Here is a 21,972-nt window from a genome sequence, read left to right on the forward strand (position 1 = left end):
TGAGAGCAGAGCACTCTGTTCCCAGAAACAGCTGTAAGAAAACAGGAAAAGAGGTCTACAAGAGTGCTGACACTCAGGCCTAAAGGAGGGTCAAGCCACTGTCAGAAACAGCAAGACAAACTAACACCAGAGACAACCTAATGGCAAGAGGTAATCCCCAGAACCTAAGCAACAGAAAACAAGACTACCTGGCATCATCAGAGCCCAGTTCTCCCACCAAAGAAAATCCTGGATATCCAAACACACCAGAAAAGCAAGATTTAGATTTAAAATCGCATTTTTTGATAATGATGGAGGACTTTAAGAAGGACATAAATAACTCCCTTAGAGAAATATAGGACAACACAAGTAAACAAGTAGAAGCCCTTAAAGAGGAAACACAAAAATCTCTTAAAGAATTACAGGAAAGCACAACCAAACAGGTGAGGGAATTGAACAAAACCATCCAGAATTTAAAAATAGAAATAGAAGTAATAAAGAAAGCACAAAGGGAGACAACACTAGAGATAGAAAACCTAAGGAAGAGATCAGGAGTCATAGATGTGAGCATCACCAACAGAATACAAGAGATAGAAGAGAGAATTTCAGGGGCAGAAGATACCATAGAAAACATTTACACAATAGTCAAGATAAAATGCAAAAACCCCCTAGCCCAAAACATACCAGAAATCCAGGACACAATGAGAAGATCAAACCTAAGGATAATAGGTGTAGAAGAGAGTGAAGACTCCCAAGTTAAAGGGCCAGTAAATATCTTTAACAAAATTATAGAAGAAAACTTCCCTAATGTAAAGAAAGAGACACCCATAAACATACAAGAAACATACAGAACTTCAAAAAGATTGGACCAGAAAAGAAATTCCTCCAATCACATAATAGTCAAAACACAAAATGCACAAAACAAAGAAAGAATATTAAAAGCAGTAAGGGAAAAAGGTCAAGTAACATATTAAGGCAGACCTATCAGAATTACATCAGACTTCTCACCAGAGACTATGAAAGTCAAGAGTTCCTGGGCAGATGTCATACAGATCATAAGAGAACTCAAATGCCAGCCTGGGTTACTATAGCCAGCAAATTCTCAATTAACATATATGGAGAAACCAAGATATTCCTTGACAGAACAAAATATACATAATACCTTTCTATGAATCTAGCTGTACAAGGCTATTAGATTTAAAAGTCCAACACAAGGACGCAACTGCACCCTAGAAAAAGCAAGAAAGTAATCTCCTTGTAACAAAACCAAAAGAAGAGAGACATACAAACATAATTCCACCTCAAAATGTGAAAATAACAGGAAGCAACAATCAGTATTCCTTAATATCTCTCGACAAAATGGATTCAATTACCCAATAAAAAGACAAACTAACAGACTGGATGTGTAAAGAGGACCCAGCGTTTTGCTGCATACTGAAAACATACCTCAGAGAAAAAGTCAGAAACTAACTTAGAGTAAAAGGCTGGAAAACAACTTTCTAAGAAGTCTGAAGAAAAACATTCTAATATTGAATAAAATCAACTTTCAACCAAAAATCATCAAAAAAAAATAAGGAAGGACACTTCATATTCATCAAAGGACAAATCCACGAAGATGAACTGTCAATCCTAAATAGCTATGTTCCAAATGTAAGGGCACCTATTTTTTGATAACTTTTAGCTGATGGTTGATTTTATTTGATATTAGTATGGCTACTCCAGCTTGTTCCTTGGGACTGTTTGCTTGGAAAATTTTTTTTCCAGTCTTATACTCTGAGGTAGTGTCTTCTTTGTCACTGAGGTGTGCTTCCTGTATGCAGGGAAATGTTTGGTCCTTTTCATGTATGCAGTCTATCAGTCCATGTCTTTTTTATTGGGGAATTGAATCCATTGATGTTAAGAGATATTAAGGAATAGTCATTGTTGTTTCCTGTTATTTTTGTTGCTAAAGATGGAATTATGTTTTTATGGCTATCTTCTTTTTGTTTGTCGAAAGATGATTAATTCCTTGCTTTTTCTAAGGGGTAGTTTCCCCTCTTCTGCTGAAGTTTTCCATCTCTCATCTTTTGTAAGGCTGTATTTGTGGAAAGATATTTTGTAAATTTGCTTTTGTCATGGAATATCTTGGTTTTTCCATCTATGTTTATTGAGAATTTTGCTGGATATCATATTGTGGGCTGGCATTTGTTTTCTCTTAGGGTCTATATTGACATCTGCCCAGGATCTTCTGGCTTTCATAGTCTCTGTTGAGAAATACGGTGTAATTCTGATAGGTCTGCCTTTATATGTTACTTGACCTTTTTCCTTACTGCTTTTAATATTCTTTCTTTGTTTTGTGCATTTGGTGTTTTGACTATTATGTGACAGGAGGAATGTCTTTTCTTGTTCAATCTCTTTGGAGTTCTGTAGGCTTCTTGTATGTTTATGGGTGTCTCTTTCTTTTTTTCTTTTTTTTTTTTTGGTTCTTTTTTTTTCGGAGCTGTGGACCGAACCCAGGGCCTTGCTCTTCCTAGGTATGCGCTCTACCACTGAGCTAAATCCCCATTCCGTCTCTTTCTTTACATTAGGGAAGTTTTCTTCTATAATTTTGTTGAAGATATTTACTGGTCCTATCAGTTGGGAATCTTTGCTCTCTTCTATACCTATTATCCCAAGGTTTGATCTTCTCATTGTGTCCTGGATTTCCTGGATGTTTTAGGTTAGGAGCTTTTTTTTTTTTTTTTTTTGATGGTAGTGGTCTTACCTCTGCTCTCAGGTGTGTAGGCGCTCCTTATGATTGGCTTTCAGCTCTGGGCACAGATAGAGAGTAGAAAGATTCCATCCCTGACTGCTCCTAGGTTCCTGTGTCCAGAGGGCTCTAGTCGGGTTCCTGTTGGGCCAAGAATTTCAGCAGAAGTGTGGTCTCCCCTGAGCTCTCATGATTGTCTGCACTTCAGGGAGTTCAGCTCTCTCCCAGGTGAGATTTCGGTACAGAGAGTTGTGGGAGTAGCTCAGCTCTGGACGAAGGCAGAAACTGGAAGGGTCCTGTTCCAGGCTGCCCCTGGGTTCATGTGTCCTGAGGGCACTAGGTGAGTCCCTCAGAGTAGAAGTGGTGTTCTTACCTCTGCTCTCAGGTGTGTCAGCGCTCCTGTCGACTGGTTTTCAGCTACATATATGGATTCTTGATATAGAACTTGTCGGAAATAATTAGTATAGGAGAATAAACAAAAGTTCCTTTTCTATGTTACTCATTCTGGTTTGTAGTTTTAGAGGAACTTCCCTGAGTTTTCTTCCCAAACTTGAGAAATCAGAAAAAGGACAAGGACAGATCGATCTGTTTTCAACTCCCTACTGAGAAAAGTGATTGCAGACCTCACTATAATGTCTGTGGCCAGGTGGACCTCTGAGTTACAGAGCACTCTCCTGGTTCCCAGCCCAGACTCTGCTCAAAGGAAGAGGCTTACCCTTGCAGCACTGGACTGGCAGTATCCTGTTAGATCCTACAAATCAGCTTGTTCTGAAAAAGATTGAGAAAGAGGGCAGGGACAAGTGAGCCTGGCTTCAGGCTGCTGGGTAAGTCGACATTGCTATTGTCGTGGCAAGCTATCAGCAAGGGGGTAGGTAAAATTAGGACTGTGCTTTCTGTTTCTCCTCGAAAAAGTTGCTTTGCTTCCCAGGAAATATGAAAATGAGGGGGACGCTGTGTCTTCCCAACACCTCCAAAGTCACTGAAATGGTTTAATTAAGAAATGTAAGATGCGAAAAATCTTATGCTTTCTTTGAGCTGAAATCACTTTGCTGATTATTTCCATTTGTTGTCTTTTGAGATGTGGTTTTCAACTGTTGGCGGAATGATAGTTTTTGGTTAAAACGTTCTTTGTAATAGCTAGAAAACATACATGTTATAGTTATGACAGGAATAGGTTTTTTTCCTTAAAAGATAGTTTGAGGGTAAGTAAATCTTTGACATTTTAAAAGTTTGAAAATTAACCTTTCAGATTATTATGCTATTTAAAATAAGGTTCTAATATGAGCTTTTAGTTACCAATTGGGACTAATAACATTACTTTCTTAACCAACGGAGTATGGTAGGAATAAAAGAAGTTAATCTTGTGAAAATGGTTTTTGAACTTGGAGCCATCCATATAGTTAATGTGGTCCACTAGGAATACTTGTTTTAACCCTTCATTTTTGGCAGAAAGGGAAGGCCCTTGTTTTCCTGGCCTGGAAGCATATTTTCTCATTTTTGGCAACTGAGTTTTAAGACAGCTGACTGCCAGTGTCTGCTTCCTCTCATTGGAATGAAATTTACAGCAGCATCTGTATTTTGTATTTTATGCCATTGTTTTGCCTTTTTTTCTCCTCACCTAAAAATCCAAAACAATGGCATAAATATATACTTTTTCTCCTTTCCTGGGAAATTTCTAAGATCACTTTTAATATTTAAATTTCTCATTCAAGGTGTTTCCGGGAGGTTTTTCTTCATTTTGATCTAAGTCTTATTTCAATAACTTAATTTTATTACTATCCTAGGTATACTTTACTGACTTAAAAGTCTTACGATATTTCTAAAAAAAGTAGCATAAGTCAGAAAAATATTGTCAGACATGCTAGTTCACACATTAATCCATGCGCTCATGAATTTCGGGCCAGCCTGGCCTATAGAGACTCTTGCAAAACCAAACTGAAAAGCAGTAGTGCACACCTTATAGAAAGCCAAAATAGTTTTACTTTTTCTCATATATATTTGTGTTTGCTTTTACAGCTAAACTGTGGTCATCTTAAATGCTTTTGTACCTTTGAAAGTACCTCATGTATGTACAATACATTTATTTATATGTATTCATGTGAGAATATTCTTAGCTGCAAGTAAGAAAAATTAGTTACACAGTAAATTAAGTTGATATCTCATATAACAAGATGTCTGCTAGCTCATGCTCTATTTGCCCAAGGTGAGATACCAGCAAGGGGTAGGATGCATCTGTACAGGTGAGAATAATTGATACACGGTATAGTTTCATTTAAGTGTTACTTCATCAATAGGTTTGTTCTGGTACAAACCTGTCTTTTCTGTTCATGTGTGTTTTGAGTAATGCTCTTACCATAAACTTCCCTGGTGATAATGAGCTAGGAATGTTGGGTAGATAATCAGTTTGGCAAATGCCAGAAGGACTCAGTCAGCTGGAGATAACAATGATCGTTTAATATGCAAGACATGTAGCAAGCTGTAACTAGAAATTAAAATTTGACCAGAGCATAACTTGAAAAATGAAACTAAAACTTATGGAGATGGCTGATGTCTTTTCCTTTTAACAATGTTTAGTTTGTATAGTGACTACTACTTTTTAAACAATGAGTTGTATGGGCTTTATCTTGATATTGCTTTCTGATAAAATATGATGACATAGTACATAAAAAATTTACTTGACTTTTACAGTTTTATTGTAAAAAGAGCCTCTAGACCACATGCATTGAAGTTTTTCTCAAGGTTTTGCTTGCTGTTTGTTTGTTGAGATAAGGTCATGTGGGCTATCATGGAACTCACTAGCCCAGGCTGGCTCTGATTTAGTAGTAATCCACCTGCCCTAGCACCCGAGTGCTTGGATTACAGGTGTGAGCCAGCATACTGTCTTTCCAGGAGTCTGTCTTTCTGATATTCATACCACATTCAGAAGCTCTAATTATGCCCTGATTGCTATATTTTCAAATATGAAGTGGTGTCGGCTATGATTTAAATAATTCTTAGACATCCATTTTGTCCACTTTAGAAAGTCTTGTAGTGTTCTTGTAGTCTTGTAGTAACTTTAACTTGCTTGTATTTGTATTACATTAGCTAGTTTTTTTTTTTTTTTTTTTTGACATCAACATTCACTAGAAGAACGGACCAACTGGGCAAGGATAGTAGCTGATGCTGAATGTAGAAATCTTCATTACTAATTTTATAAACTCCTCGTTCCCTCTGGTTTTTGCATTCAAGGCTATGATCCCTTTAGAGTCAGCAAACCTTCTCGACATGTTAGGGATTCTAACTGTTTGTGATATTGAGATCTGAACCCAGGGCCTCACTCACGCTAAGCTGTGCTATTGAGCTAAGTCGGGGGTCCCTATAATTTTGCTCTGAAGCATTAGTTGTTGCATCTGATGCTTTGTTTTGAACCAACTTTTAAAAGGGGAGATTAACACAAATGAGCTCATGTGATAATGAAGCCCATAAGTAGTCTGTGTATATTTATTATGTGCCTTTCGGATATCCCTGCTTCCAGTTGAGAACTCCGATCCTGTGTAGAGGCTGGACCCTAGCAGTATTGGTTGTTTCCCTACAAGTAGTTGTTTATTTTTGTCTAATTTGTACTTAGATTCATTCACATATGTTGTACTATTTTTCTGTTTTTGCACACCTGTTGGTGTTTCTTTTCCTTTCTGTTTTCTGGTAAAACATTTCAGGTTGGTATTTCTATATTTAAGCTTGCGAGCATCTTTGTCTTATAGCCTAAGTTTGATACTTAAGTGCTAGTGGTTCCTGTGGTTGGTTTCCTTCCCTCTAAGCTATCTTTATCCAGCACACACAGTGCCATTATTGTGACTCAGAGTATTTGAGATCAAGACCAGCTTTCTGTATTTAGAAAGCTCACAGATATTTTGTCGATTGTGTTATTGCTGGGAGAATTGACCTTTGAGTTAGAAAGTGCTTGAATTCTATATAATGTAGGGGTGGTTCTGAGGCTAAGGTCCTGTTCCCTAATTGGTTCTTGATCTGTCAGTGACAAAGCCATGGGCCAATTGCTGGGTAGAACGAATAGGCAGGACTGCCAAGTCCCTGGAGGCAAGCAGAGAGATGGAGGAGAGGAGAGTATGCCATGCTTTTGATGGAGGAAAGTTGACTACCTATGTGAGATTTCATACAGAGTGGGCACACAAGCTGCTCCTACAGGTGGGCAATTGGAGGTGTCTAGAGGGACTAGATTTAACTGAACAACTAAAGTTTAGGGCAGGTTGTGAGGTATGGAGATCAGAATAATAAGGATGTGCTTTTCCAGTTGGGAGACGGTGGCACCCAGCAGTGGTGCCTAAAAGAGAAGTTGAAATTCAACTATGCGTCTGTTTCTTTTATCCATGGATTCAAGGGAAGCTAGGTGGGAGTGGTAGAGTGGCCCATTCCCAGAGCTTAGGCTGGGTAGCGAAAGTTACACATAACAATATAATATCTTAAAGGTTGAGTTTTTTTAAATTTTGTGAGGTTTTTGTTTTTGTTTTTTTGTTTTTATATACATGGGTGTTTTTGCCTGCATGTTTGTGTACCACATTCAGGAAGCCTGTGGAATCCAGAAGAGGTCACAAATGGTTTTATGCTATGTGGTTGCTAGAAATTGACCCTGGGTCTTCTGGAAGAGCAGTCAGTGCTTGTAACCTCTGACCCAATTTCCTAGCCCCTCATGTTTGTTCTAGTACACAAAGAATGGGAATAAATTAGAGTGAACCCAAGGTGGCAGTTTTAATCAACATTTGGTTACTTTTTCAAGGTAGTATTAGAATTTAGAAAGATAAAACCTATGTGAGTGTCTTTAGATCTTTATATGCTGGTACTGAAAGAAGGCTAAGAACTGGACAAACTAAAGACTTGGATTTTAGCTCTTCCCTTTTTGTAAATTATAACCCCAAACCAGTCCTTAACAAAATGTTTTAGAATGTAGATGCTCGGTAGATGTAGGGGGAATAATGTCCTTTAGCAGTAAGTACTCTCTACTCAACTATACTGCTCATAACCTTGGGCTATTGGTTACTCAGTTTTATTACATGAAATATGGATTGTATATATCAGGACAAATGTTTCCAACTAATTAGTCTCACATTTATGCTTCTTATCAGTACTAATTATTTGCTTAGATTTCTGTTTTTTGAAACCATTGCCTTCCTTTGATGCTGAGGATGGTGTTTGAGTTTCACAAACTAAATTTATGGTGCATTTCTAAAATGCTGAATGTTGGCCATAAATTGTGACCTTTAGGTGAGAGAGAGAGCCTGCCCCTTGCATTCAGCTTTGAGATCTTTGATGCCTGGTACAATGACTGATAAATACTTGTTGATGAATGAATTAGAATCGTATTTTCTAAAATTCTTCCTTGTCACAGCATGGAATTTCTTTTAATTCATGGATGATCATCTCTAATGAAAATAATTTTGGTCATTATTTTGTCCTCTTTTGTGGACCTTAGCTTAACTTCAGAAAATTGGAAACTATATAAGTTGGTTTTCTCCTTTTTCTCAACAGTTTTTAGTAAACACTTTTTATATAAAAGAGTTGAAAGAATTGTAAATATCCCTAAACATGCTCCATAGATCCTGCAGTTGACATGTATTATATTTGCTTTATTCAAATATCACTCTCTCTCCATTGGTTTGTTAGTCTTTTTTTATATTTATATATTTCAAGCCAATCACAAATAAGCATGCTTCATCTATACAAACCAGATTTATGTATTGTTTATAAATAGAGTGATTTCAGAATATGACTAAATGAAATTATTTTTAGACATCTGGGAAAAATGTTTGCAGAAAATTTACTCAGTCATCTTAGTTTACTATATTTATATTGAAACAAAGTGGAAATAAGTGTGTACTTATCCAATTCATTATTAGTGAGATAGTTTTTATATGTTTCATCTAATATTTTATACAGTATTATTATTCAGAATAAAAGTGGTAGTCAATGTCATTTATTGAATATTTACTTTTTTTTCAGCTACCATGTTGTATTCACCTTCAAGGAGGATTCGTGCCAAATTTTCTTTATCCTACATATATTTTCTGATCACATTTTATTTTTGAAATAGGTGATTTGTTCATGCAAAATTTTTGTTTTCAGTTCTATGCTATGCTGTTTAAATTCCAGTTCTTTGGCTGCTGCTCTTAATAGTCCAAAATTGCTGGTATTTGATGGGTTCTGCCATTGTATTTTTGCAGGGCCATTTAGGAAATTTGAATGTAACTCAGAAAAACTTGTTCTGTTTTCTTTGCTCATTTGTTAGTATCTAATTCCAGGGTGTTGTAAAGGTATCAGTGCCCTACATAGACTCTGAAACTAATAATTATTTTTCCCTTAAATTATTGTTTATTAACATTGTATGGATAAGAAAAATATGGCCCTTCTTCATATTTGCTATGTACCAACCACCATGGGTTATAATCTTTATTTATTATTTAATTCATGCAGCAATCATGTAGGGATTAAGACAAGAAGGACGCAGAGAGGCTCACTGACTGTTAAAAATGGCTCCTAACCTGAAGAGCCAGACAAGGAGTGTTTCAGCAGTGTGATACTGCCTTATTGTTTCTGATGGTCTGATCCTAACACTTGTCTTATAGTTTACTAGGGGTGACTCTTAGGAAATGTCTATTTCTGAACTTCATTTCATTTTTGCCTAGCCTCAATCTCAATACAAAAGTATGCCACCCCAGTGGGTCACCTATCCTTACTGTATTGTGTTAGAGTAAGTTGTAGCTTTATTATCTGTTCATGTGAAACTAAAGCAGCATAAATGAATTAGCCTTAATCCCTGTAGTGTATTGAAGTAGACTCAGTATGAACCTTTCTTGGTGATAACCTTTCCATTTTTGTCTTTGTTCCAAGATCGTTATGGATTTCTATCATAAGTGGATATTAACTCTTAAGTAAAATATAAAGTACAATCCACAGCCCCAGAGTGTTCAAGTAAAGAGGAGGGCTTTGTGGGGAAAGTATGAATCTCCCTGGGAAGATTAATTATAATAAAATTCATTGGGGAGGGAGTTGGGTGGTGGGGAGATGGGGGGAAATAACACACAACAACATCACGGAAGGTGGAAGTGATTGAGGTGAGTAGGCTGTTACTTTGTTTGAATGACACTGTCCTTAGCCTTACAGATGCTTTTAATTTCATGAGGGCCAACTCATTAATCGTTGATCTTATTGCATTCACTATTGGTGTTCTGTTAGGAAAGTTGTGTCCTGTCCCAAGGTGTGAAAGGCTGTTCCTTACTTTCTTCTTTCAAGTTCAATATGTCTGGTTTTATTTTGAGGTCTTTGATCCACTTGGTTTTGAGTTTTGAGCAGAGTTATAAATATGAATGTATTTTCATTCTTCTAAAGGCAGGTATACAGTTTGGATACCAACATTTGTTGAAAATACTTTCTTTTGATCAAATGTACATTTTTGGCTTTTTTTTAATAGAAAGATAGCCACAGGTGTATGAATTTTTGTTTAGTTATTCAATTCAACAGCATTGATCACTGTATCTCTTTGTATTCCAATAACATCTTTTTTTTATTGCCAAACCTCTGTAGAACAACTTGAAATCAGGGAAGATGATATCTCATCTTCAGGATTGTTTTAGCTATCCTGGGATATTTTTTCCTTATGAAATTAATTATGGTTTTTAAAAATGTATGTAAAGAATTACCTTAGAATTTTGATGGATATTGGGTTGAATTTTTAGATTGCTTTTGGTAGAATGACTAGCTTTAATCTTAATCTTACTGATCCATGAGCAGGGGAGATCATTCCATCTTCTAGTATCTTCTTCCATTGTTTTTATGTTTTTTTGTTTGTTTTTTTTTTTTTACTACTTGAAGTTTTTATCATACCGGTCTATTACTTGCTCAGTTAAGGTTACCCCAAGATACTTTATATTTTTTTGTGGCTATTGTGAAGAGTGTTCTTTCCCTGATTTCTTTTTCAGTCCACTTGTGATTTGTATATAGGAAGGCTACTGATTTTTTTTTTTTTAGTTAATATTGATTCCAGCTACTTCGCTGAAGGTGTTTATCAGATATAGGAGGTTCCTGGTAGAAATTCTTTCACCCATAATTATGTCATACCATCTACAAATAAATATACTTTGACTTTTTTCATTCCAGTTTAAATCCACTTGATCTCCTTCTGTTGTCTTATTGCTCTAGATAAAACTCTTAATATTGTACTGAATAGATATGTAGAGAATAGACAACTTTGTCCTGTTAATGATTTTAGTGGAGTTGCCTTGAGTTTCTTTACATGTACTTTGATTTTGTTGGTAGGTTTGCTATAAATTGCCTTTATTTTGTTTAGATATATATGTCCCTTGCTTCCCTAATGTCTCCAGAAAGCTTATCGTGAAAGGGTGTTCAGATTCGTTGAAGTCATTTGGGGATCTAATGAATTGATAATGTGGTTTATTTCCTTCAGTTTATTTATATAGTGGACTACACCGACTGATTTTCCTATGTTAAACCATTCCCTCATTTCTGGGGCAAAGCCTATGTGATCATGATTGATGATCTTTTTTATGTGTTCTTGGATTCCATTTGCAAGTATTTTATCAAGCAGTTTTTCATCTATGTTCCTAATAGAAATTGGTCTGTAAATCTCATTTCTTGAATCTTTACATTGTTAAATTCTGTGAAATTATTCCTTTTTTAAATCAATATTGGATTTCAGGTTTTTAAAGTATGCCCTATGATTCTCTGGATTCCCTTGTTGTCTGTTATTATGTCCTCTTCTCGTTTTGCTTTTATTAACTTGGATATTCTCTCTTAGCCTTTTACTTAGTTTGGATACGGGTTTGTCTATTTTGTTGATTTTTTTCAAAAGTACAAACTTTGTTTCATTTATTGATTATATTTTCTTTGCTTTTTTTTTTAAAAATTTCAGTTCTTTGTTTATTTCTTGTGGTTGACTCTTGAGTATGCATGTTTCTTTTTATAGAGCTTTCTTAATTTGCTCTCCAATATTTTTTCATGTAGCCACTGTGACATCTTGATGACACCCAGTCGCAATGACACTCAGTTTTGAAGCATAGAACCAAAACAATAGCAATCTCAAATTATTTTACATCGCTTATGATTATTTAGGGTTATATGAAAATGCTTTCTGTGGAAATTACATTCTTTTCCAAGTCTTTTAAACATTAAATTAACAGCAGCTGCAGTAAAGTTAATCTAAAGCCAAAACCTTGGTTGAGAAGACAAACTAATTTGTGAATTAAGATCAGATCCCCACGCAGCAGGATTCCAGCATCAGCCCACACTGACTTTAGAAGGACATTGATGTCAGACACAGGTCTACTCCACTCAGCTCAGAAAAGAGATCCTTATTATGTAGGACCGTAATCCACTCTGACCCACGGGCAGGCAGGTGATTGCATTTTCATTTTGTAAATGTGGCTGGAACTGTGTGTCTGACAAATATAATACTTTCGGAAGAGCTTTGCGTTCACCCCACCTGTGACCACACACAATGATTAGACATAAAAAATAGGTCAAAGAGAGGGGCTACTAAAATCCCAAATATAGCTAATACTTCAACATCTCTGAATGTAGAGGTGTGTTTTTGTCTTGTACCAATGAAGAGTAGTAACAATCCCTATATAACTTCGAGGTTAATAGTTAAAATTCAAGACGTTACAGATGAATGTTCACACATACTTTCCAATATCACAGGCAGTGATGAGAGAATAACCTTTTTCCTAGTTTTGTAAACATTTAATACATAGTAATGAAAGGAAGAGGAATTATTAAAATACTACAAGGCACTAAAAAATTAGCTCTAGGACATGATAGCATCTGAAATGTTTAAGTCATCTTAAGCACGGCGAGGAATGGAGCAACTGTTATGCTCAGGTTCCTGGCAATGGTGTTATTTCCTATGGTGGCCACCGAATTCCTGGTTAACAAATAAAGGGAACCCTTGAAGAAGCTAGGCCAGTGACCAGAGCACTGGAAACCATTACGACCAAGCAGAATTCCATGTATTGAATGTGTAAGACAGCACATGTGTCCAATGGGGAGTATTTTAATTTTGCAAGTCGGATTAAAGTCAGCACAAACTTGGGACCCTTAGAAAGGCTTTCATTGTGTTTGGGTGTGATTTATATTAATTTTCATTAAATTCTAGAAAGTCTTTAACTTCTTTATTCCCATGTTGGCCCATTTTTCCTTCATTAGGGAGCTGTTCAGTTTCCATGAGGTTGTAAGCTTCTGTTGTCTCTGTAGTTGTGCATATCTAGCTTTAATCTATGGTTCTCTGATAGAGTGTGGTAGTGCTTTGTGTCCAAGTATGGGCTCAATTCTTGGAGAAAGAATGGAGAAAGTTTCATGAAGTTTACATGGAATGTTCTATAATATGTTAGGCTAATTTGGTTTATAATATCTGTTAGCTCCATCATTTTCTGTTTAGTTTCTGTCTGAATGACTCATTCATTGGTGACAGTGGGGTATCGAAGTCTCCTACTGTCAGTGTATTAGGGTCAATGTGTGATTTAAGCTATAGTAGTGTTTCTTTTTCAAAAGTGGGTACCTTTTTATTTGGGACATGGATGTGTTAAGAATTGAAATGTTATTTTGGTTGTTTTTTTCTTTAATGTGTGTATGATGTCCTTCACCATGTTTTAATACCCTCCTTTGGTTGATATTTATTTTATTAGATAACAGAATGGCTACACCAGCTTGCTTTTTAGGTGGAATATCATTTTCCAACTCTTTATACTGACGTAATGTCTATCTTGATGCTGTGCTATGTTTCCTGTACATAGTAGAAGGACAGACTCTGTTTTTACTTTCATTCTTTTATTCTTTGCCTTTTTATTGGACAATTGTGACCATTGATATTAAGAGACATCAGTGACCATTGTTTATTAATTTCTCTTATTGGTTGTTGGTTGTGGTGATAGTTATGGTGCCATGTGTGTGTGTGTGTGTGTGTGTGTGTGTGTGTGTGTTTGCTTTGGATTTTCCTTCTGGCACCGTCTATAAGGCTGGATTTGTAGATAGATATCATCTAAATTAGACTTTATCATGGAATATTTTATTTTTTCTAGTTATGGTGAGTGAAATTTCTTGGTATGTATAGTAATCTAGGCTGACATGTGTGATCTATTTGAGTCCACAGCATGTCTGTCCAAGCCTCTCTGGTTTTCCGAGACTCCATTGAGCATTGAGAAGTCAGGCTAACTTTGATAGGTCTACTTTTAAAATGCAAATCAAAACAACCTGAGATTTCACCTCACACCAGTGAGAATGGCTAAGATCAAAAACTCAGGTGACAGCAAATGCTGGCGAGGATGTGGAGAAAGAGGAACACTCCTCCATTGTTGGTGGGATTGCAGACTGGTACAACCATTCTGGAAATCAGTCTGGAGGTTCCTCAGAAAATTGGACATTGAACTGCCTGAGGATCCAGCTATACCTCTCCTGGGCTTATACCCAAAAGATGCCCCAACATATAAAAAAGACACGTGCTCCACTATGTTCATCGCAGCCTTATTTATAATAGCCAGAAGCTGGAAAGAACCCAGATGCCCTTCAATAGAGGAATGGATACAGAAAATGTGGTACATCTACACAATGGAATATTACTCAGCTATCAAAAACAATGACTTTATGAAATTCGTAGGCAAATGGTTGGAACTGGAAAATATCATCCTGAGTGAGCTAACCCAATCACAGAAAGACATACATGGTATGTACTCATTGATAAGTGGCTATTAGCCCAAATGCTTGAATTACCCTAGATGCCTAGAACAAATGAAACTCAAGGGAAGATCAAAATGTGAATGCATATTGCTCCTGAGAGACACAGCCAGAATACAGCAAATACAGAGGCGTATGCCAGCAGGAAACCACTGAACTGAGAACAGGACCCCCGTTGAAGGAATCAGAGAAAGAACTGGAAGAGCTTGAAGGAGCTGGAGACCCCATATGTACAGCAATGCCAACCAAACAGAGCTTCCAGGGACTAAGCCACTACCCAAAGACTATACATGGACTGACCCTGGACTCTGACCTCATAGGTAGCAATGAATATCCTAGTAAGAGCACCAGTGGAAGGGGAAGCCCTGGGTCCTGCTAAGACTGAACCCCAGTGAACTAGACTGTTGGGGAGGGCAGCAATGGGGGAGGTTGGGAGGGAACACCCATAAGGAAGGGGAGGGGGGGATGTTTGCCGGAAACCGGAAAGGGAATAACACTCGAAATGTATATAAGAAATACTCAAGTTAATAATAATAAAATAATATATAAAAAAAAACTGTAGCTTTTAGTATTTTTCTTTTTCTTTTTTCTTTTTTCTTTTTTTCTTTTTTTTTTTTTTTGCTCTGTATGTTTGGTGTATTGACTATTTTGTGGTATGGGGACTTTGTTTTCTGGTCCAATCTATTTGCTTTTTGTATACTTTTTATAGCTTTAATAAATTTCTTTAAGTTAGAAAATCTATTATTTTGTTAAAATCTTTCTGGGCCTCTAAACTGGGTTTCTTTTTCTTTCTTTATTCCTTTTTTAAAGATTTATTTATTTATTTATTTATTATATATAAGTACACTGTTCACTTTAGATACATCAGAAGACGGAATGAGATCTTATTACGGATGGTTGTGAGCCACCATGTAGTTGCTGGGATTTGAACTCAGGACCTCTGGAAGAGCAGTTAGTGCTCTTAACCACTGAGCCATCTCTCCAGCCCTCTTTCTTCTTTTTCTGCTTCTTAGGTTTGGTCATTACATAATATCATAGATTTCCTGGATATTTTGTGTCAGGAATTTTTTTTAATTTAACATTTATTATTATTTTTTAGCTGATGTATGCATTTCTTTTATAGTATCTTCAATGTCTGAGATCATTTCTTTTATCTCTTGTATTCTGTTGGTGAAGCTTACTTCCCATTCACATTTCTAAATTTTTCATTTCTGGAATTCTGTCACTTTGTGATTTCTTTTTTGCTTCTATTTCCATTTTCAGGTCTTGAATAGTATTGTTTCCTTCAACTGTTTATATTTTTTATGGCGTTTTAAAGGGGTTTATTCATTTCCTCCAATTGTTTGTGTTTTCCTTGCTTTCTTTGAAAAAAATTATTTCTGCTTTAAAGACCTCTGTTATTTTCATGTAGTTGTTTTTAAGGTCTTTTTCTTTTGCTTCAGTTATGTTGGAATATTCAAGGCCTGTTGTGGTAGGATAGCTGGGCTCTGTTGGAGACATACTGCTCTGGCTGTTACTAATTGTGTTCTTAATCTGGTGGCATCTGGGTTTGGTGTGTTGTAGGATCAATGCGTTTTTTTTTTTTTTTTTTTTTTTTTGGTTTCTGCTTCCTCTCTGGATTTTTAGAGAATCTTTTGACTGATTTGCATTTTTTCTGGTTTTCTTTTCTTTTTTTTCTTCCATTTTTATTAAATTGGGTATTTCTAATTTACATTTCAAATGCTATTCCTTTTCCCAGTTTCCTGTCCATCAGTCCCCTCCCCTTCTATATGGGTGTTCCCCTCCATCCACTCCCCATTACTGCCCCCCAACAATCCCTTACACTGGGGGTCCAACTTTGGCAGGACCAAGGGCTTCCCCTTCCACTGGTGCTCTTATTAGGCTATTCACTGCGACCTATGCAGTTGGAGTCCATGTATAGACTTTAAGTAGTGGCTTAGTCCCTGGAAGCTCTGGTTGGTTGGCATTGTTGTTCATATGGGGTCTCAAGACCCTTCAGCTCTTTCAGTCCTTTCTCTAATTCCTTCAACGGGGGTCCTGTTCTCAGTTCAGTGGTTTGCTGCTGGCATTCGCCTATGTATTTGCTGTATTCTGGTTGTGTCTCTCAGGAGAGAACTACATCCGGTTCCTGTCAGCATGCACTTCTTTGCTTCATCCATCTTATCTACTTTGGTGGCTGTATATATATGGGCCACATGTGGGGCAGGCTCTGAATGGCCGTTCCTTCAGTCTCTGCTTTGCCTCCCTATCCCCTCCTATGGGTATTTTTGTTCCTCTTTTAAAGAAGCTGGTATGTTCGTGGGGAATATTGGCAGTAGGCCAGAAGTCAGTTTCAGCCCTAGGAGTGACCCTGAGTACTGGGTCTTGTGGAAACAGAAAGTAGAGAAGGGCCATTGGCATTCTTCCTTGTCATCTGGCAGGCATAGCCTGTGGTTAAAGCAGCGTGTGTCTTTCCGAGTTGGGGTATGGCGCAGCGCTGAGGCCAGTATCAGCACCTAGGAGGGAGTACTTTTGAGTTCCGAGGAGGCAAGGACAGGAGGAAAGGAAGGGTGTATCTGTTGCTGCGCTAGAGTTGGCCCTGAGAATTTGGCTAGGGAAGCAGAGTATAGAAGGTCTGCAGGCAGCCTCTCTGTCTTTCTTGAGCAGCTTGTGGTTGAGCAGTGCTGTTCGCCAGAGTTGGGGGCTGTGACACAGCAAAGAGGTGAAAGCCAAGGAAAGAGAGCGATGGCGGGATTCACAGAGCTGTAGATGGGGGTAGGAGAAGCTACGGCTGGTATTCTGTTGCAGCACTAGGGGCGTGAGAGCTAGTGTGTTTTCCCACCAGCCTCAGACAGCTCCCGCCCATCCAGGAGGGAGGGCAGTAATCCTGTGTGTCAGTTCCTGCGGTCACCAGGAGTCCTGTCTTAACATTAACTAAAGGAATACATTTCAACGACCCCAACACTGCAACCTAAGGCTCACCAATGTCCCCGTATGCCTAATCTCCATCTTTGTAACCTGCCCTTTATGAAATGCATAAAACTGTACTTTACAGATTGTTCGGGGTTCGCCTCTCCTCGAGAGGTAGGCGGACCCCAGCTAGCTGGAAATAAAAAAATTCCTCGCGCCATTAAAGCGGTTTCCAGTTTCATGTCTCATTCACGGGAGTCTCTTAGGTTGAATTTTACATAGGCAACCTTGAGAATTAGCTTTATGAATTTGAGTCGTAAAACATAGATGGTCTGATTTTGATTTATTTTCGTGGCCATTAAAATATTGGCACTTTAAATAAGTGCAGTCTAATCCATTTTTCCAGGTATTTCTGGAATTTTAGGAATAAGATTTTTTTCTTTTTCTTATCTACCTATCTATCTATCAATCTATCCATCTATCTATCTATCTATCTATCTATCTATCTATCTATCTATCTATCTATCTATCTATCTATTTTTGGTCCAGGCTCTTTTTATTGCCACTCATTCTTAAACTTTAAAGAATAATGGTACAGTAAGTGCAAAATAAGGAGTTACTTTGCATATATATTATAAAAACATTTCAATCTATTCTTGGAAATGGTATAGCATCTCCTGAGATGATTTTTGATTGGGTTTTCCAGCAGAGTACCTTGGTAGGTCAGGACCAAAGTATGCTACAGTTTCCACTAGAGATTTATTGGTTGGGGGAGCAAAAGGAATGAAAGTCCATTTCAGTGTTGGGACATAAGAGAAACAGAGATGGAAAGACAGAGTGGCCCATGATGACAGGGACCTTTAAAGGGTGGGTACACATGCCACACGGGCAGCTGATGATGACATAGCTGCTGGTACTGAGTCACTGAAAGTGGGCTGGGGTTAACATTTTGATCATATTTTGTAATTGAAAATTTATTACGCCACTAAATGCTAACAGTTATTTCTGAAAGTTTGTATTGTAAGTCATTCATGTTTAATGCTGGTGTAAGATTGTATATTCTTTATAATATTTTTAGGAGAAAGAAAAATAAACCTCAACATTATTTTTGAAGGTTGGTGTTGATATTGATTGTGTGTGTGTGTGTGTGTGTGTGTGTGTGAGTGTGTGTGTGTGAGTGTGTGTGTGTAGTGTGTAGGGGACGGAGCGACAAGGGCTGCAGGTCCATCCCAGCTGCCCCTTGTTGGAAGGTGGTGGTGGTGGGGCTGTGGCTCGCCCGTGACCTCAGGAGCTGCCGCCCCACCCAAGGCCTGCCCCACCTGGTCCGAGGGGAGGAACCAGCCAGGCCTTGCCTTGAAGCCCAGCCAGCTCCAGAGTATTTACCTCTCTTATCTGCACCCAAGGCTACTACGTTAGGCAGACTCCATGAAGATCAAGGATGCCGAAAAACCCTCTTTCCCATGGTTTGGCAGGGACATTGGAGGAACACTAGTAAAGCTCTTATATTTTGGACACAGTGATATCACAGCAGAGGAAGAACAAGAGGAAGTTGAGAGCTTAAAAAGTATTCGGAAAGATTTGACTTTTAATGTTGGCATTCGGGATGTACATTTTGAACTGAAGGATTTAACACTTTTTGGACAAAGAGGAAACTTGCACTTTATCAGGTTTTCAACCCAGGACCTGCCTATTTTTATCCAAATGGGGGGAGAGAGAGAGATGTTTCAACTTTACAAACGGTGCCGAGTGCTACAGGAGGTGGTGCTCGCAAGTTTGAGAAAGATTTTCGCACAACTGGAAACCTCCACCTGCACAAACTGGGTGAACTTGCCCGTCTTGTAAAGGGCTTGCTGTATATAGATGCTGTCAGTTTCAATGGATAAGCAGAATGCTATTATTTTGCTAATGCCTCAGAACCTGAGTGATGCCAAAAGATGGCTTTAACCTGACTGATCCTTTTTCACTGCTGGTAGTGAATATTGGCTCAGAAGTCAATATTTTAGCAGGCCATTTCAAAGACAACTATAAAAGAGTGACTGGGACAAGCCTTGGAGGGGGCACCTTTCTTGGTTTATGCACAGACTGGCTGTGAGAGTTTTGAAGAGGCTCCAGAAATGGCATTCAAAGTCATTCAAATGGCACCCAGGCTGATCGTCTGGTCTGAGATATTTATGGAGGAGATTATGAAAGACTTGGTCTGCTGGGTTGGGCTGTGGCCTCTAGTTTTGGTAATATGATTTATAAGGAGAAGTGAGAAACCGCTAGTAAAGAGGATCTGGCAAGAGCCACGTTTGTTACTATCACCAATAACACTGGTTCCTTGGCGTGAATGTTTGCTGTTAATGAGAAAATAAATTGAGGTGTCTTCGTTGGAAACTTTTTACATGTCAGTACTGTCTCTATGAAACATCTGGCATGTGCTTTGGTCAAAATTGAAAGCACTGTTTCTAGAACATGAGGGATACTTTGGAGCTGTCGGTGCACTTCTTGGACTGCCAAATTTTAGCCAAAACATGGGCGATCTTTACTAAGAAATGTCCTCCAGGAGGAACTGATCCAGAAACTGCATTCACTATTTGTCACTGGCAACCAAAGGATAAAAGAGCAATGCTATTTGTGTTCATTTTTAAATGTCAGAACGGTAAGCTCGTGAGCTTTGCCGTACGGAACGGCCTATAATGGAACGTGTCCCTCATGGATGTCCCCTTGTATGTATAGATAGCCAGCGTTCCACCTTAAATGCAATGCAGCCTCTTGATTGTCGAACCTTTCTCAATGATTTTCTATTTATTTGATGCTGTAGCGGTTCAGTGGCTTAAGGTCGAGCAGGGCTCACCCAAAAGGAGGGCTAGAAATGAGAAGGGCGGGGCGAGAGAAACATGGAGCAAAGGCAGTGTTCTGATCAAGGCTCAACGTTTAATAATCAGCACAGTGTATATAAAGGGAAAACCACAAAACGCATACTCAGTACAGTAACGCAGAGTAGCAACAGCACAACTGCCTATCCCGTAAGTTTCCATTTCTTCGCAGTTCATTAATTCCTGGCGCTTCAAAGCTCACAGCTGCAGCCAAGGCAGGTGTTTCCGTTCAGGCCAATAACGCCTGTCACTCAAGGTCTGCTCCTCCTCCTGTCTTGGCGCGCGTTCAAGGTCTGCATAGCCTGTCCAGGCTGAGGAGGTCACAGATGCAGCCAACATTGTAGACTGTGTGCTCAGACCCAGGTCTTAAAATATCAGAAATGTTTGTTTATGCACAACAATTGTTTCTAAATATTTGCTTGAGTCTGTTTTATGTGTGTTTGGTTACTAGTGAGCAGGAAGTATCATACTCTCATAATTTATTGTACTGGCTACCAAAGATCATTTTCTATGACTTAGAAATGGTAAGGCTATATTAACATGGTAGTTTTATAACATATCCTCAGGAAAGCAAGTCTATATGACCTCTGCCTATAAGTACAATTTTCTCTCAGATGATACTGTGAACCTGAATTTTTCTATTGAATTCCTGAAGTTTTTGCACATATTTGGTGGCGCTATACTACTTTTTACTCTCATGCATTAATCAGTATATGTGTTGAAATGTTTACTGTGTTTAAAATTGAAGGCACAATCACACATTGGAGTCTATCAAATTAATTAAGTCCTTATATTGTTCAGCTGGAAAATGGTTAGAGTGAGTGGCATTCTGTGCTCTTTCTCTACCATGGATATCTCAGGCCTAAACGTACATTTCTTCACACTAGATCTGAACAATGGAAGCTGATTTTTTTTTTTAATATTTATTTATTATGTATACATCACACAGCCTTCTACCTGCATGTACGCCTACAGGCCAGAAGAGGGCAGCAGACCTCACTACAGATGGTTGTGAGCCACCATGTGGTTGCTGGGAATTGAACTCAGGACCTCTGGAAGAGCAGTCAGTGCTCTTAACCACTGAGCCATCTCTCCAGCCCCTGGAAGCTGATTTTTATCCTGCCATAAGCACCAGCAATGGACAGAGTCAGATGCTGTCTAAAAGAGCTTACATGACTCTGGGGCAGTGTTGCTGAATTACAAATAGATCAGTGTTTATGGTTTTTAGTCATAAAAGCATTGCAGGTCCAGAAATTGCCTTTCTGCTTGCAATTTATTCTTGGGTTTGAATTCCTGTTTTTTATAATGTTAAAATCTCTCAGACTTGACATAGGCAGTGACATTTTGGATGCCACTGGTTCCATAAAGTTGAGTCTGTAAGGGAAATGGACTTGTATTGATTTCTCATATTTCTAAAAATAACCTTAAAGAGGTTAGAGGTTGTTTATATTTCAAAGAATATTTCAGTGTAGTTTCAGAGACTCCAGCGTTCAGCGTTTCCAGCAGACTGTCAAGAGGTGCTTGGCGAAGACAGTCCCTGGAGCCAGGAGTGGTGGCTTACGCTTTTAATCTCTGCCCTTGGCGGGCAGAGGCAGGCGAATCTCTTGAGTTCAAGGCCAATCTGGGCTACAGGGTGAGTTCCAGGACATCCAGGGCCACATAGGAAAACCCTGTTTTCAGGGTAAAAAGTCAGGTCTCTGTATAGTTTATGTGCAAGTGTTTAAAATTCAGTTTTCTTTACCTAAAAATATACAAATAGTATCCGGGGAGGGAAGTGTACGAAGA

The 21,972-nt window shown here is 38.2% G+C and overlaps 1 pseudogene; it reads left to right on the plus strand.

Moving 5' to 3' along the window:
• The first annotated feature begins 18,754 nt into the window (after positions 1 to 18,754).
• On the plus strand, positions 18,755 to 19,860 carry LOC116913282 (annotated as a pseudogene).
• Positions 19,861 to 21,972: the final 2,112 nt, after the last annotated feature.

This window comes from Rattus rattus, chromosome 12, assembly GCF_011064425.1.
Source record: "Rattus rattus isolate New Zealand chromosome 12, Rrattus_CSIRO_v1, whole genome shotgun sequence".
NCBI classification, from domain to species: Eukaryota; Metazoa; Chordata; class Mammalia; order Rodentia; family Muridae; genus Rattus; species Rattus rattus.